The 15716-nt window shown below is 39.2% G+C and overlaps 1 protein-coding gene across 1 annotated transcript in view; it reads right to left on the reverse strand.

The window, feature by feature from the left end:
- The window catches only part of tnmd (tenomodulin), a 66692-nt gene that overhangs the window by 46467 nt on the left and 4509 nt on the right, over positions 1-15716 (reverse strand). The gene's annotated exons all lie outside the window — the stretch shown is intronic.

Genomic DNA, 15716 nt, shown 5'->3' on the forward strand with positions numbered 1-15716 from the left:
CTAATAAATCAACAAGAGCACAACCTGGATTCCAGCAGCTAAGTGGCATTTAAGAAACAGCTTGTGAGACTGGTAAGGCTGCAATTTGGATCATTTAGACTCGAGGCAATAATTTGGCCAGATGAACAGCATTAACAGTAACCGGAAAGTTTTCAAGCCACTTAAGCTCTTGAAGGAAAATTAAAAAAAAAAAAGAAAGTCAAAGTAGCATTTCATTAAAAGGCAGCAACGGTTGAATGTCCTGTTGTTCAGAAGGGCATAAATGCTTTCAGTTTGCTCAGGTTAATTTAGTATTGAGGGTGTGACCCATTTGACTTTACTGGCAATTTATCAGCTAATGACAATAGAAAGTAGCCTTGCTGTTAATCAGTGTAACGTCTCTATCTGTGTGTCACCTTACACATAACACAGAAAGTGATGAGCCATTGTAAAGCAGATTTCTGCAAAAATGCCTAGATGCTGTCCTATAAAAAAAACTAACATTTGTAGTTTACTCAGGATGATCAAAGACAGAATGTCTGCAACAAGAGCACAACCTCCTCTCTGCTTTTATGATCACAACACAGCTGATTTACCCAGGAACCCCCCCCCCCCCTCCACACACACACACACACACACACACCTCTACTTCATCTCTACCTTGTTACAGGCAAAGCTGGCTTGCTCTGTACGTTATAAGGTCGACACTTTAAAACAATTCCAAACAGTATACAGGCTCATAATTGTTCAAACATTGTTTAGACCATGCTTCTGCCTTGAAGACACAATAAAAGAGGAAGTGATAGTCCTACACAGAAACACTGGGCTGTCACACAGGGACTGTGGGTACTGATGAGAAGCTCTTGGTCTGTTGCCATGGCCCTTGTGCAGGTTTGCATGTCAGTGTTGGTTTGCCCTTCTTTTTAATAACACTGAAAAACTCTTTGAAGACCCATGGGGAAACACAGCAATCTTACACTTCCAGTGGTGAGGGTCTGTGATTTTACAGCTAAACATAGTCTCCCATCATGAAAAAACTAAACAAAAAAATTTGCTTAAAGAAACAGAAATACTAAGGAGAATCGTCATTTGACTCTTTTTATTTCAATACATATTATCATAGTTAGACAACACATGCAGATGAAGGAAGTTGTAAGAGCAAACTAAATGTTTTTGGTATTTAACTGGTTCGAGGTAATACATTAGATGAGCTTGTTGTACCTCTGTAAGCCAATGTGAGTTTTATTTCTCTGGCTAAGGTAAATTACCAGTGTTTCTGTTATGTAGGATAAGGAGGGTTCATTTGAAAGAACTACATTAACCCATTTAGGCCTAAGACGCCTGGAAAAGAATGCCTGTAAAACCTATGGGCGATTTCAGAAAGACCCCCTAAAACCTGAAGTTTTTCTTGAAATTCAGCAATTGTGTCAATGCCTACTAAATGATTGATTTCTCTCTAGAAACAAAATTCAAAAAGTATTTGAGAGCTTACACCTGTGGCTTTCTTTGGAAATTGAGTTTATTTACATACACCTTCACGAAAATAGAAAATGTAAAAAGTAAAGTGCAGGAACAGCACTATTTTCAATAAAAAAACAGTAATAAAATAAGATAAAAAGTCAAGTGCAGGAACCGCGCTATTTTCAATTAGAAAACAGTAATAAAATAAAATAAAATTAAATTTTATATTTAAATTATTTATTTATCTATTTATTTTATCAAAACCAGTAATCTCTTCGTACTGGCAGCACAAGGAGCCCATACACATTCCAATAAACGTTTTCATCTCCGGCACAGTTACGTGTGACCACCTTGCCATCTTTGCTCGAGCTGGAGTCTGAAGTACCTGGTCACTGTATCTATTCGTCTCGGAAACGAGATGCGCCCAAAGCTCCTCAGTAAAAATATGATTAAATGCCTGCAACGGTGTGGCATCTGCAGGTAAATTGACTTTCACCCCTGGTATGCGGTTGAAATCTCTCCGTCGATTACGGTGGTAATTGTCAGTCTTCCATTCAAACCCTTCAAAATCATCATCAAACATATGTGCTAGCCATAAATCTCCATCAATTGGGTCAGCACGTTCTTCAGCATCATCAAAGCCAAGAAACTCCTCACAATCGCTCCCGTCTGAAATGTCTTCCCACTGAAAGTCCTCCATGCTTGGTTCGATGAAACTTAACTTTTTTTTTTTTTTTTTTTCCTCAATGTAACTTAACTTAAAAACAATGACAAGAGGAACATGACGACACTCTCACGTGTCTATTATAATGCATTTCATTGGCGCAGAGGTCAATAATTGATGCAAAACAACCTTATACATGAAAAAAGACGTGTACGCTTTCCCGGCCTTAAAGGTAGAATAACGCAACAGCGCCCCCGGCTTTAAAGGTAGAAATGCGGCAATGCTTTCCCGGCCTCAATGGGTTAAACACCTCTCACTGACAAATAGCTAATGTCCCTCCCATTAACCACCTATATGTGAGCAGTTTAGGTCAAGTGTTGGAAACTGAAAACCATTTACTTTGAGCCTGATTAAATTATTTTTGTAATGATCAGAGCTGACAATTAATTAATCACAAACAGATTAAGTGTATTTACGTAATGGAGTGGATGTAGGGTGAGCTTTTGACTAGACTTACACTGATGCACATCACTTTCACAGCTAAAGCTAGAGAACGGAACTATGATTTGGTAAGGATGCTGCATTCTGAAGATGATGTGACAGCTTTTATTTAAAGGATGCATTCTGTTGTTTGTCTACGCTGCTTTGATGGATACACGTCTTTTTAAAAAATGTGATTCAGAGAGAAATCATGGTTTGAGCTGTATGTTAAAGATCATGGTCAGGTGTTGAAATAGAGGTAACACAGGTGGTTGAAAAGGGAAAGCATCTAGCAGTTTGCATCCTAAAGATTTTTTGAACAATTCATCCACCCCAACCTCCTCCCCATGGAGACTTTGATGCTCTGTAATTACATCTCCTCATTTCCTCTCTCGATCCCATCATAATCACCAAGGCCACTTGGGGCTAAAAATACTTCTTGTCCTTATTGGAAGTCTTGATTATAGAACTGCACTGCATTACCCTAGATCCTAGATTCATTGTAGTTAGTTTTAATCAGAGGGTTACCATCAGTGTCCTCTAGGCAAAGAGGGCTTAATGTATTCTAAAACTTATTTGTTAAACATTCTCTGTAATATTATGATGCAAATTGACAATTTTTACTCAACTAAATGTTTCTGAAGAAATAAACACCTTGAATTGGTCCATTTAGTTTGTGTTGGAATGTGAAGGGTTTATTGAAACAAGCCAGTTTATCATGCTACCAGAATTTTGTGATCAGTGGGACCTCTAGTATTGGAGGACATCGCTGTAGTTAATCTATGAAAGATCTATTTGTGGAATTGACAGTTCACATCTTCACCATAAATGTGTGGGTTGTGTAATTACAAGATGTATGTCGAGCTCCACCTCAAACTACAGGCTACTTACATGGTTTTCAGTAAGTTTTAACTGGATACTGGTCCAGATTGACTGCCTGTTGCTCACAATGGCGGCTGCCAGTGATAGTGAGAAGGACGCTGTTGCTAATTTGTTAGTGGTGTTCTCAAGATTAAGTTTCTACTAAGAAGTTGGAGGTAATCACAAAAGATACTCACAATAGAGCTGAATTTGGTGCAAAAAAATCATGGCTTTTCAGTCATTTTGACCTGCTAAGACTCTCTGATGGGTTGAACTAAAACACTTTACAAGAAATTAAAAATGTTATGGGCCATCATGACAACTGCTCTTACTCTGATGGCTAGGTTCACTGCCTTGTAGCCTGTGTTAAAGTCTCTGTGGAAACAGGTGGGGGCAGGTATGTTGCTACAGGTATCTGTATCACGACTTGTAAAAGTGTGGACCCCGGAGTGGAGACAGATTATATTCCCAAAAGTTCATTTATTGAGGACTTGTACACACAAACATCACCTGGGGAGTGGACAGAAGCAGGTAGGCAGCAGACTCACAGGTGAGCTCAGGCACACGACACAGGTAATATCCAAATATATACGAAGAATAATACAAAAATACAAAAGACTATGGCTTAACCGTGATACCAGAATTACCATTGAAAATGCGGACTATTTGGTAAGGAATGGGAAAGAAGACCAGGAATTTATACATGACAGGTAATTAGGGGAAAATAGAAAATTGGTGTGTCAGGGCTGCATAGCATCCCTTCCTCCTGCGGTAGATTGAAAACCAGGAAAAGAGAACAAACACTAAGCGGAACCTAGAGTTGCAGCCGTGGCTGTGACAGTCTGAACGACATGTTAAAACCCGAAAAGGTCCAACTATTGCTAATTCAACAAAAAACATCAAGTACTGCTAAAAAGAAACTGATTAGTTGAAGCTGTGTAGTTACATTTGTTTAGGCATACTGTAAGATCTTCCTGTGGTTTCTATTTTTACTGTTTAGAATGAAGACTGTAGTTAGTCCAGCGTACCGCAAAAGCTGGTATAAACGATCATGGCACTGTATCAGTGTTACAGTTTGCTTAAGCAATGACCAGTGTGAGAAGCAAACAGTTTTGGGGATTACATGACCAAAGGAGATATAAAACAATAAAAAGGGTTAGAGGAACCAGTTGTGATAACACTTACAACAGCAGCAAAGACAGACAAGTTTTAGTGTGCTGAAGCATCTCTTCACAGAATAGGTTACCATTGTGAGTTTGTGAGGGCCAAACAGTTTTTTTTGTAACCCTAGCCAAGCAGTTTTTCTCAATCTAAAGAAGGAACGCTGAGTTGTAAATTTGGCACAGACTCCAAAGGACACTGTTTGAGACGCCATTCACTTTGACTAAGTATATAGACTGAGTGCAGGTTGGCTTTTGTTCAAATTTCTAGTTAATTTTCCATCACTCTGGAAAACAGTTTGTGTTTATACTTCATGATCCATTATTGGCACAAGTGCTTATCTACAGAGAATGTATTTGCTGTTGGTTTGAGCATCATGGCTCACTGTGCCTCAAACTTAGCTCTATGATGTTGTTCTGCCAAAATCTGTGTTGATATTTTAACACATTTCATTTGTAATAATCACTTCATTATCCTACTCCCTCTTGTTTCTTTTCTCAGTTAACATGCCTTCTTTTCCCTTTATTCCAAATAAATTTATGCAAAAGGAACTTTAACCTTACTCAAGTGCAATGTTCCAGCACAGCCTTGATAATAACACTGGTGAGCATCAAACTTTCCAGGGCAATCTTTAAATGTTAGTTTGACCTAATTGCTGTCTTGTATTACAACATGTTATTAATGCAACCCTCTGTAATAGTAGCACATGCAATTACTCACCCGTAACAAGTAAAAATATCTGGATTGAGCAAGATCCATGAATTTATTTTATTTGGGAACAACACAGAATGAGTGGTCTTCTGTGAGCAATAGTATGAAAATTCAGATTGGCAAAATTTATGCAGAAACTAAAAATGACATGTAAAGATGAGCAGATCTTTGACAGTGAAGAGAAATAAAAAATGCTGAAGCTCATTAAGCAAACATGTCAGTCAAATCCAGAGGATGAAGAAAACCAATCCTTCTCTCAAGTTTGCTGTCAGCACATTGTCAGTGTGTAGTCTTTTGTGGCTAAAAACTTTAACATGTATTTTTCGTTTGTACAGCTATAAGTGCTGAGAAAAATGCAAGAAAAGAAACAGTTCTTGATTTCAAAAATATAATTTCAATAAATTCAGTTTTGCTCTTTTTGTTACGCTTTCTATTTTTTGACTGCTTTTTCTTCTTAAAAAAAATGGTATATCTAAAATTCAAGTGGCATGAACTCCTTTCTGCTTTAATAGAGGAGTTCAACATGCAGGGTCTCTGTGAGCAATTACACTTCCTGGTCAGCACTGAGGGTAAATGCTCATTTGCATTGTTGCACAACCTCATTACATATGCACTGTGTTTCCATGCTGTTAGTTCCTCTTTGACTCTGTTTGACATAAAGTATGTAGTCATTTATGATGGTTCAGTTGCCCAAACAGCCACTTAAGATACAACATCAATTATATTTTGAATACTCTGATGTAGTTTTGATTTTTGCTCCGTACTGAATTGGTAGTTATCCAACAATCATCGCCACAAGTATGATGGATGACAACTGCTGCTCGGCTGTTGGGTACAGAAAATGTACCTTACCCTGTCAGCTGATGGTGATATTGCTTATCAGACTCCTTTTCCTGGCGGCAGCATGTAAGGATAACCCACTGACCAGCATGAGCTGCCACGACACAAACTGTTGAAACGGAAGCTGACTAATTTATGTTAAATACTGGAAGAGGAGGATGGTTGTTTTGATTTTGTCTTCCTCTCCTGAGCGAGTGTCCAGACGTGTTGTTGTCTTCTTTGCAGCAACACCAAGGGTCTGAGACTCCTTAAAGAACAGTGTGTCCTCTGGGCTTTTTTCTCTCGCTGAGATAATGTGGGACTCATTAGCTGTCTGGCAGGAACAAGTAATAGCCTGGGTGAAATGTTGCAGGGTTTAATTAACAACAGTGCAGCTGTACACTAAATATTAATATCAGAATAAATTCCCGCTGTGAAACAGATTTTTATGCCGTTTATCAACTCTGAGGTTTGAGCATCCAAAATTATGAGGTCAAAAGAGATTTTATGACTTTAACATCTCTTTACTGCACTGCTGTACATCATTTCAACGAGATCAAACAAATATATTCGGTTTGTTAGTACAAATAAAATTTGTGTGCACAATGTGCAGAGACATGATTCCAGGTGAACCTCTGTGCCAGACACAGAGGTCGCAGAAATTTGTGTTGTCACGTGTAATTTCAGGACAGCAGTGCGTGTGTGAAAAGCGGCAGCAAACCGTGACACCAACACCTTGCCTCTCTGACACTTATTTGCTCATCAGAAAAAAAAAAAAGTTGTCCAAGAACAAAAATTTACCAAACCAGCAATCAAAAATTAAGGGCGTAAAAGGAGAAGTTTATTTTTTTTAAACCTGGACCTTATTTATAGCATAAAATACGTTCATCTACACACCGATAACAGTTTGGTGAAAGTAGGCGTCCTTCGGAAGATATTTAGAGCGCCCCCCCTTTTTGCAAATATATACAGATGTGAACTAGCTGCTTAAACGGCTGCTGTGGATTTCTTGACAACTAGTGGTGTCAGTGAGGAACATTTTGAGTTGTTTGTGGGTGTCACCTCCCCTTTCTACAGATGCAATGTTACAAACATAAACTTGCTAATACACAGACACAGTTGATGTGGACAGGGTTCGACCGTTTGGGATGATGGCCTTACTGCCTTAGCTGTTAATGTTCAAATGAGAAAGCTACCGAGCAACTGCAGGGCACCCGACTTTAAATTGAAAAAGAAATCCTTCCAATTTGCTGTTTCCTCCACATTAGAGTCGAAATAGTGTGAGATTTTAATGATACAATGATCATCCCAGAACATGGCATACAGTATTACCCTGTAGTAACCCTGAAGTGATTGAAGAAAAGATGGATTTTTTATTTTCTTCAAATTTTGGTTGAAGAAAAGCATTATTAAAACTAAAACTTCCAACTATTTTTCAACAGTCTGACAGACAGTTGAAGAGAAAACTATATAAGTTTTTCTATCAGTCTTTTTCTAGTATTGTTAAAAAGTTAATGTGCACTATATGGTAGCACCCAATTTTCATACCACAATGTACTTACAAACCTTTATATTGTTGCAGGATGAGCAGTAAAAGACATCCTACAGTTGTAACTGTGAAAGAGTTCAATGAACCTGATTTTTAACTCAAACCACAACATTTTCATTTACAAAATACATATTTAGTAGTAGTAGTAGTAGTGTTTGTGACTAACTAAGCAAATCATAAAATGTTGATGATTTCTTTCAGCAGTTACTTGGTTTTGGAAACATATTCATCATAGGAATCTGTTTTTTCATATTTTCAAGTGGTTATCTAGATGCCACTGACAGATGTCATTTTATTTTTTCACTTAGTAAAAGTAGATAATATCAGTTACTTGTGGTTTTTTACTTTATCTTTTCTAAATTCAGATTTCAGGTTATGTTGTCCTACATTTTTCAAGCCACACATCATTTTCTGACAATATCAAAAAACGCTGAAGGGGTTGAGATGTCACATTTTAAAGCTGTTACACTAGGGCTTCCAGACAGCTCTCATGTATATATTAGCATATTCTTTTAGGCTCTGTAACTTATGGCTCAATAACATGTGGAATGCATATCTCATTATTAATGAGGTTCATTACAGCTCTAAAAACTAGGCTGTCTGGTTTACTTTGCTCATTTCCTGTGTCAACACTTGAAGTTTTACTGGATGAGAGTTCTTTTAAAAGTGTTATTTTTACTGATTATACACATTTATTTCACCCGTCTAAAAAAAAAGCCTTAACAAGCCTGATGTGTCTGGATGCATGTCATTAAAATGAGTGAGCAAACCAACTTTTAGAGCTGCCAGAAGCTCTTATATTCTTGCATTTGAAAAAGGCTAATCAGCTGAGGTTATTTAACATAAAGACTGAGCACCAGACAGAGAACTGCAGGGATAATTAAGATGCTGCTGCTCTCCTCACATATTGAGCACGGTGACTAATGGGGCAAACTTACAAAAAGTCAGCGCAACCTTTTAATTGCTGACAAATATCAAGCAGAGCACACCCAGACCTTTTTTTGAATACCTCAAATCTAAATCATGATTTATGAATGTATGTAACAGCATTACGGCAAAATTTCTGATCTGCAGTCTGGAATATGTTGAGGAAGGACAGATAAACACAACATTTCCAGTCTTCTGGGGTCCGTTTCACGTAGCAGGTTCAACCAACTCTGAGTCTATTCCTGATCTCTGAGTTGATCTACTCTGAGATAGAAAACTCTGAGTTTTCGGTTCCACAAACGCTGATTTGAGTGAGGTTAATCAACTCTGAGTAAGTTCACCTTGAGTTTAGCGCGTGCACCACAACTTTAAAAAGCCAGCATCAATGGAGCCCCGATTCGACGAGTCACCTTGGCAACGGGGAAGAGGAGGGACGTTTTTCACCAACCTCAATTGGAAATCTTAATGTGCTCATACGGCGAGTTTCAATACGTTTTTAGAAATAAGTGCAACACCGTTGCAGCAGCAAAAGTGTAAGTTTAAATGTAGTCCTTTGCAATCACAATAATATTACAGGGAAACTGCTTGAATGGTAGCACATTCATTTATTTCATTTAGGTGCAATCCCGCAGGGGAGGAGCGCTCTTGGCAGCAGTTTAAGATGAAATATAAAAACATTGTTCAAACAGGTGAGACCTCGGCATGGAGGTACCTCATTTTGATCATGTTTTACACTGTAAAATAAATATTAAGTGGCTATTTGACTGTGCAGTTATTTTATTCCCAACATAATGCTGTTTTCACACACATAAACTATGTCTTCTCATCTATACCATCCATCCATCCATTATCTATACACCGCTGAATCCGTCAGTCGGGTCGCGGGGGGGCTGGAGCCTATCCCAGCGGTCAATGGGCAAGAGGCGGGGTACACCCTGGACAGGCCGCCAGTCCATCACAGGACCACATAGAGACAAACGAGACAAACAACCATACACACTCACAGTCACTCCGAAGGACAATTTAGAGTCATCATCTATATCATGTTCTGTTAAATAATTAAGCCTATTTAAACTAACACAGACTTCTACTGAGCCAACAGAAAGAAGGCAGATGCCCGTAAAACGGGTGGTGGCCACCACCTCTAACGGGAGGGTGGCTGAGGGAATCCCCGGAGGGAATCCACCCACAAGACACGAGTGCCTTTATAAAATATAATAGGCCTATATATGTCTTTTTTAAGCCTATTCATACAAATATTTATTTGTCTTTTATGTCTTTTTTTTCTTTTGTCCCAACACATTCTGATGGTGCCGCTCAAAAAGATAATTGTCTGTTAATGCAAAAATCTATGCGCGGTCTGATAACCATCTCCGACGAATATTTATTTCTCTGCGCAATAATGCTGCACCTTCATCCACGGGATCGTTGTCAAAAGGACATGCTCGTGAAAAAAGTCGCCTCCTACTGTGCCTAAAGGACTTCTAGAAGTAGAAGAACTCGCTCTGCTGACTGAATGAATGAGGAAATCAAATGGCTGAAAGAGGGCGGAGACAGAGAGAAACTCAAGGTTTCTTGAATAAAACCTGGTCCCGACCAGGTTAGGTTCAGAGAGTCTGTTACTCCGGTAACTGACCGTGAGGTTAAGTTACCTCTCTTTGTGAAACAGGCTAGAGTTACCCCTCTTTCTCGGGGTTGAGTTACCTCCCTTTGTGAAACGGAAAACTCAGGGTTTCCCTCATTTCAGGGTTAACCTACTCAGAGTTTTCACTAAACCTGCTACGTGAAACGGACCTCTGCTCACTCCTCTCCCTCAGCATTGTGGCTGTGAATGGGTGTCAAGGCTGTGAGCGGTGCAGACTTACTGGGAGAGCGAAAGTGGATGTGAAAGCTCAATCACATTCTAAATTGTACAACAAAGCAGAGAGTCTACTTGGCAGTCACACTGGTGAAACAGGGAGGAGGGAGACAGAATTTGGAAAGAAAAGGCGTGCATGTATGTCTGTTTACCCACCACGCCGTGCGTACAACATGCTGCATATGAACTGCTGGTGGATTGGCAAAATAAAGCACTGGCAATTAAGAGGCTGATTTCTGCTACACTCGTATTATTCAAGCTTCTATAAATAAAATCACAAATAGACAATGTCAATACTTTCTCTCGGCATCCGGAAAGAAGGCAATATGCCACAGCCGCCATAAAGCCCTCCTACCTCAGGCACTTCACTGGCAACAATTTAAAACAACTCTTTTGTTTTTACCCAGACTGCAATTTTTTTCCACCTCCTGACTGTTCCCTGAGTAGAAAGCATAATGCATCATCTTAGGAGGGAGTCTGTTGTGGCCTAATTTAACAGCCAGGGAGAAACACCGGTGGACATTGGCTCGCTAATGAATGAATGAGCCTGACAAGTAAACTCAGGAAAGATTACAGACTGAGGGGCAAGCCTCCCATAAGGTTCAGCTGTTTAGATAAGGCCTGCTGCTTCCTCAGAATAACAATTTCTTCACACCAGACCGAGAAAACCAACTCATGACACTCCTAACCGTAAAAAGCTTGTATTTTTTTTTTTTTTTTGCTTCACTCTTGTAGAAAAGCAAAGACAAAATACATCTGCACGACAGGAAGATGGAATCATATCATGACCACATCTTGTGTCCTCGTCCCCCATTGCATGTTGACATCTGGACACTGAGAGGGCTGTTGGGTATACACAGCCTACGAGCAATAAATAAACAAAGGCGGGCTTGGCCTTGAAAAGCTTTACACCTGTGACCAGTGGAAAAGCAGAAAGGCGCAGCAGTGTTCATTAAAGAAGCTGGTCCTGACAGTGAGGCCTTTAAGAGGCCATCAGGAGCGACAACTCTGCAGCTACCTTGGGACCAAAGAGGGGAAGGCATCAAGGTGAGCAATGCAATTTCAGCTTGAATAATGGAGCACTTTCCTCCGGTTTGACATTCATGAATTTCTCAGGCAGTTTTCTCATACAAAGCAACAGCACCTGCGAGCTATTCAAGGTTCCCCTGGAAAAACTGGTTTACAACATCCAGGGGCTCACAATTACTCCGTGCAAGACTGCTGGTCTGTAGATAATCTTACTTAAAGTGGTTCATGAATTAAAAATGGCACCAAATATATGAAATCTAATGTGATAATGTAATATGAATAAGCACATTTTCGAAGAAGGGCTGGAAACATTTCACATGGTGTACAACAACTTGATCTGATTCTTGTTTTTTCTGGGGAATAATTTACAAAAATAATTTCATTAAGGGGAATTATTTTCACTTTTCTCTTGGTTTCACCAGCCAGATTTCATTTTCACAGAGTTGCTGATGTGAACTGGTAATAACAGAGGACTAATTTACAAGGAGGAAGACTCTCCCAGTGAGACTTCTGGCCCAGAACAATAATGAGCTCATTGTAAACAGAAATTTACCGTAAGCCAAAAGAGAATGCAGAGAAATATAATCTACACACTGAAACACACAAGGCATACTAATGCTTTAAAAAACGTACATGTATGCAAGCACAACCGTGTCCTCTGTTTCACACGCACAAAAGCTTGCACAGGCAAGAAAATGATGGCTAAGTATCATCCCCAGGCCTCTCTAACAACATATGTTTGCAGGTAATTAAAAGAAGTTCCCAAGCGGTTCTCATGTCATATTGAAATACAATGCGCCGAGCAAATTACCTTTTTGTGGTTATTTATATGTGCACGAGGTCTCACAGCTTTGGTGAACAGCAATAACAGTGTTTGTGGCTGTAGCTGTGGTTCTGTTATCTCATCGCACCGCTGAGGTCAAATCCCTGTGTATCATTTGCTAGTTAAGTGTGTTAGTGTGTTTAAGTAGCTTTTGGTAAATGATTTTAAAAGAATTTATGCAGTATAAGTTAAACTATTCATTTATAAAATACATTCAAGCTGACAGTTTGTCATGTTTGAAACTAATTTCTAAAGACTAGAACAGTGTTTTTAGTAAAACGACCTCCGTCATTATTAAAGCGAGCTTCATATAATTATCTTCAAAGTGGATTCTCAGATTTGTCAGTTTTAATTTGTATCATTCGCTTAAAAAAGTCCACCTCAGAACAGAGTACTATGGATTTGAAAGTACCATATTGTTTAAAATCACCTTCGAGGTAAGTATAGACTACTTCCTATTGTACACCTGTCTATTTTGCTTGATTTAGACTTTATATGAGAAAATGAAGTGATCCTAACATCGAGTTTGCACTTCTCACATTCAGAATCTGTGAAAACAGCTGGAGGAACTGTAAAAACAGATTTCAAACTCAAAGGGGACCCCATTAGGAATCTTCTCGACCAAATGTTTTTTTTCTTTCCTGTCTCAGTCTGTTTCTGTACACTAACACAGTTTAACTGTTCATTTCTAAACTTTTATGTATTTTTTGTTGACACTTGGAATTAGTTGTTTTCTGTTGTTATCTGTCCATTCAGCAGACATTGCATTAATTCCATTATTTAGGAGGACACAATTTGCAGGCAGGGAGCAGCACTAGAATTCATTAGGGTATGTGTTTTTGTCCATCTGCAAATCTCCTGTATTCTCATTCTATGTATAGCTCTGTTACTGAGGGAAATATATGTCTCTTTTGCTGCTGAAGGCTTTACTTAATTCACCAGCTCATTCCTTTAGCTTTTTCATGAGTGATTTATGAGGGCAGCATGATGTATAGTGGTTAGCACTCTTGCCTCACAGCAAAAAGGTAATGTATGATTGCTGATTTACAATTGGTTAAGTCTAAGTGTGCATGATTGTCTGTGTCTTTGTTATAGACTGGCACCTTGTCCAGGGTGCACTCTACCTCTCAGTTCAGGTAGACTCCAGCCCCCTGTGACCCTACCCAAGACAAAGGGGGTATGAAGAATGTATGACTTTAAGCTTTTGGATCTTTGAACATGTTAACCACAGTCTTCAGTATTTTGATCATGCATCTCTGAGAAATAAAAGCCCTATTCATTAATAAATTATAGCCCTGAAATTTTCTACACATATTCTGAAGGAGTTGCATGTTAGCACCCAATAGTCCCTTGGGGACTAACACTAAAATCTCTGAAGGAGTATAGAGTCAGGTTTACATTGACAGCAAACAATAAACTCATGTGACTGAGCAATGTCTTCCCAGACATTATAATATTCCAGATATTCCCATTGAAGAAAGTCTCTTGTGGATGTCCACCATAGTAATTGGTGTCCTTGATTTAGGTTTGGACTTCTTATTTTAGTGAATTACAATCAGTAGTAGCATAGCCTATACCGCCACCTTCTAGTAACACTCAGTGCAGCATAGTTTATTCACTTCAAACCAGTTGTTGGAAACATGTCTGGTGCTCTTTTGTTTTGGGGAGATTATATTTGCTTCTCTAGTGACTGGAAACCCAGTTTTTGTGTAAATAGAGCAGATACTGTAACACCAGGGAATTAACAGTAGTTGAGTTGCTGCTTCATACTCCTTTCTGCTGGCCTATATTTTGCCTTCCACCAATTTGTTGGTAATAAGGATAAATATACATGTACTATAAATACCAACAGAAAAGCTGGCATCACTATGGATCAATGGGGAGCCTTATCCTCCACTTTGGGAATTATGTCCCAGCTTGTTTTTCAGGAATCCCTCTGCAGAGCTTCTAGTTGTGATGATGCATCTCACACAGGGAATCTCCTGCTGTGAAGTAATAGATGTGTGCAGATCTCAGCGCCTGGACAGTTTCAGGTGTTTTTCTATGAAATTTACTTTGGATGTGCCAAATAAACTTGACTACACAATTATTTTCAGATAAATATATATAAAACAATACTTTATTTACTTTCATCATATGATATTACAGTACTCGGACAGTGATCAACATCTTTAAAAAGTTTCAACATTCCTAATAGAGATATTGATGACTGCAACCACAAAGAGACTTTAGATGAGGGGGTTAGGTATGAGTAGCTGAATATCAACATTATATAAGATATGAATACCTGGTCTCTGTGGTTTATCTTAATTTGAGCATGTTTCCTAGCAGCCAGGAGATGATGAAGGGAAAAAATTAGCTCTGGGAACCATGGCAACAACCAGTATGTCCGTATTACTCTGTTGCATCAAAATAGATTCAATAAGTTTAGGATCCTGATCAAAGATTTGTAGTAAAGTTAAATTTAGGTTATTAACACTGTGTCCACCCAACACACACACACACACACACACACACACACACACACACACACACACACACACACACACACACACACACACACACACACACACACACATACACACACACACCACACCCCATTTGCTGCAGATGCTGTGCTGCCCTGAGTCTATACATGAAACCGCTCGATGCTGCACAGGATTAGCTGGTGAGTCAAAAATATCCTGCTGTGTAGCATCTCACACCTTCAAAGAAGACGCTGGCTGCCACATTCATGCAGGGGAACTAATCAACCCATCAATTTAGGGTATCAGTCAGTTTTACTGGTATTTCTTCTGTTGACATACACCTGAGTTTTATCATGTTTGAGGGACTTTCTTTCCCATCTGATAGACAGGCGATTCTCTTTTTGAAGTGCCTCCATCTTACTCCCTGATGCAGAGGCTAGACAATGAACCTCCCCCTCAAGGCCCCATTAAAGCAAAACCCAGTGTCCGCAGGTTTGATATTCATCGCCTGGGCAACCTCTGCCATCAACACATTTTTGAGCCACGTGAGAATGATCACAGCTTATTAAAGTGGAAATAATGACTGCTCTGCCTCCGGCATGAAATATTTAACAAGGACAAAGGAGACGGCTCAAAGGTGATTCATATCTTTGTTGAAAGGACTGAGCTTGGACAAAACCACCTTTACAGGAAGTGCAGATGACCCTTTGTTGACCTGAGCTTAGAGGGGACTGTCTGCATTGAAATGTGTCCCTCAGTGTAAGCAGAAACATAGATGTGCCAGAGGAAAGTGTTCTGAATTAATGTTTATAAGCTATAATAAAGATGTTGGCATAACAGCTCGCTACACTCCCCTCTTTTTACCTCATGGCATTTACAGTGCACACAAAGAAGCCTTATGAATTCAGGTTTGAGATATATGTGTT

Source organism: Odontesthes bonariensis, chromosome 13 (genome assembly GCF_027942865.1).
Source record: "Odontesthes bonariensis isolate fOdoBon6 chromosome 13, fOdoBon6.hap1, whole genome shotgun sequence".
In the NCBI taxonomy this organism is placed as follows: domain Eukaryota; kingdom Metazoa; phylum Chordata; class Actinopteri; order Atheriniformes; family Atherinopsidae; genus Odontesthes; species Odontesthes bonariensis.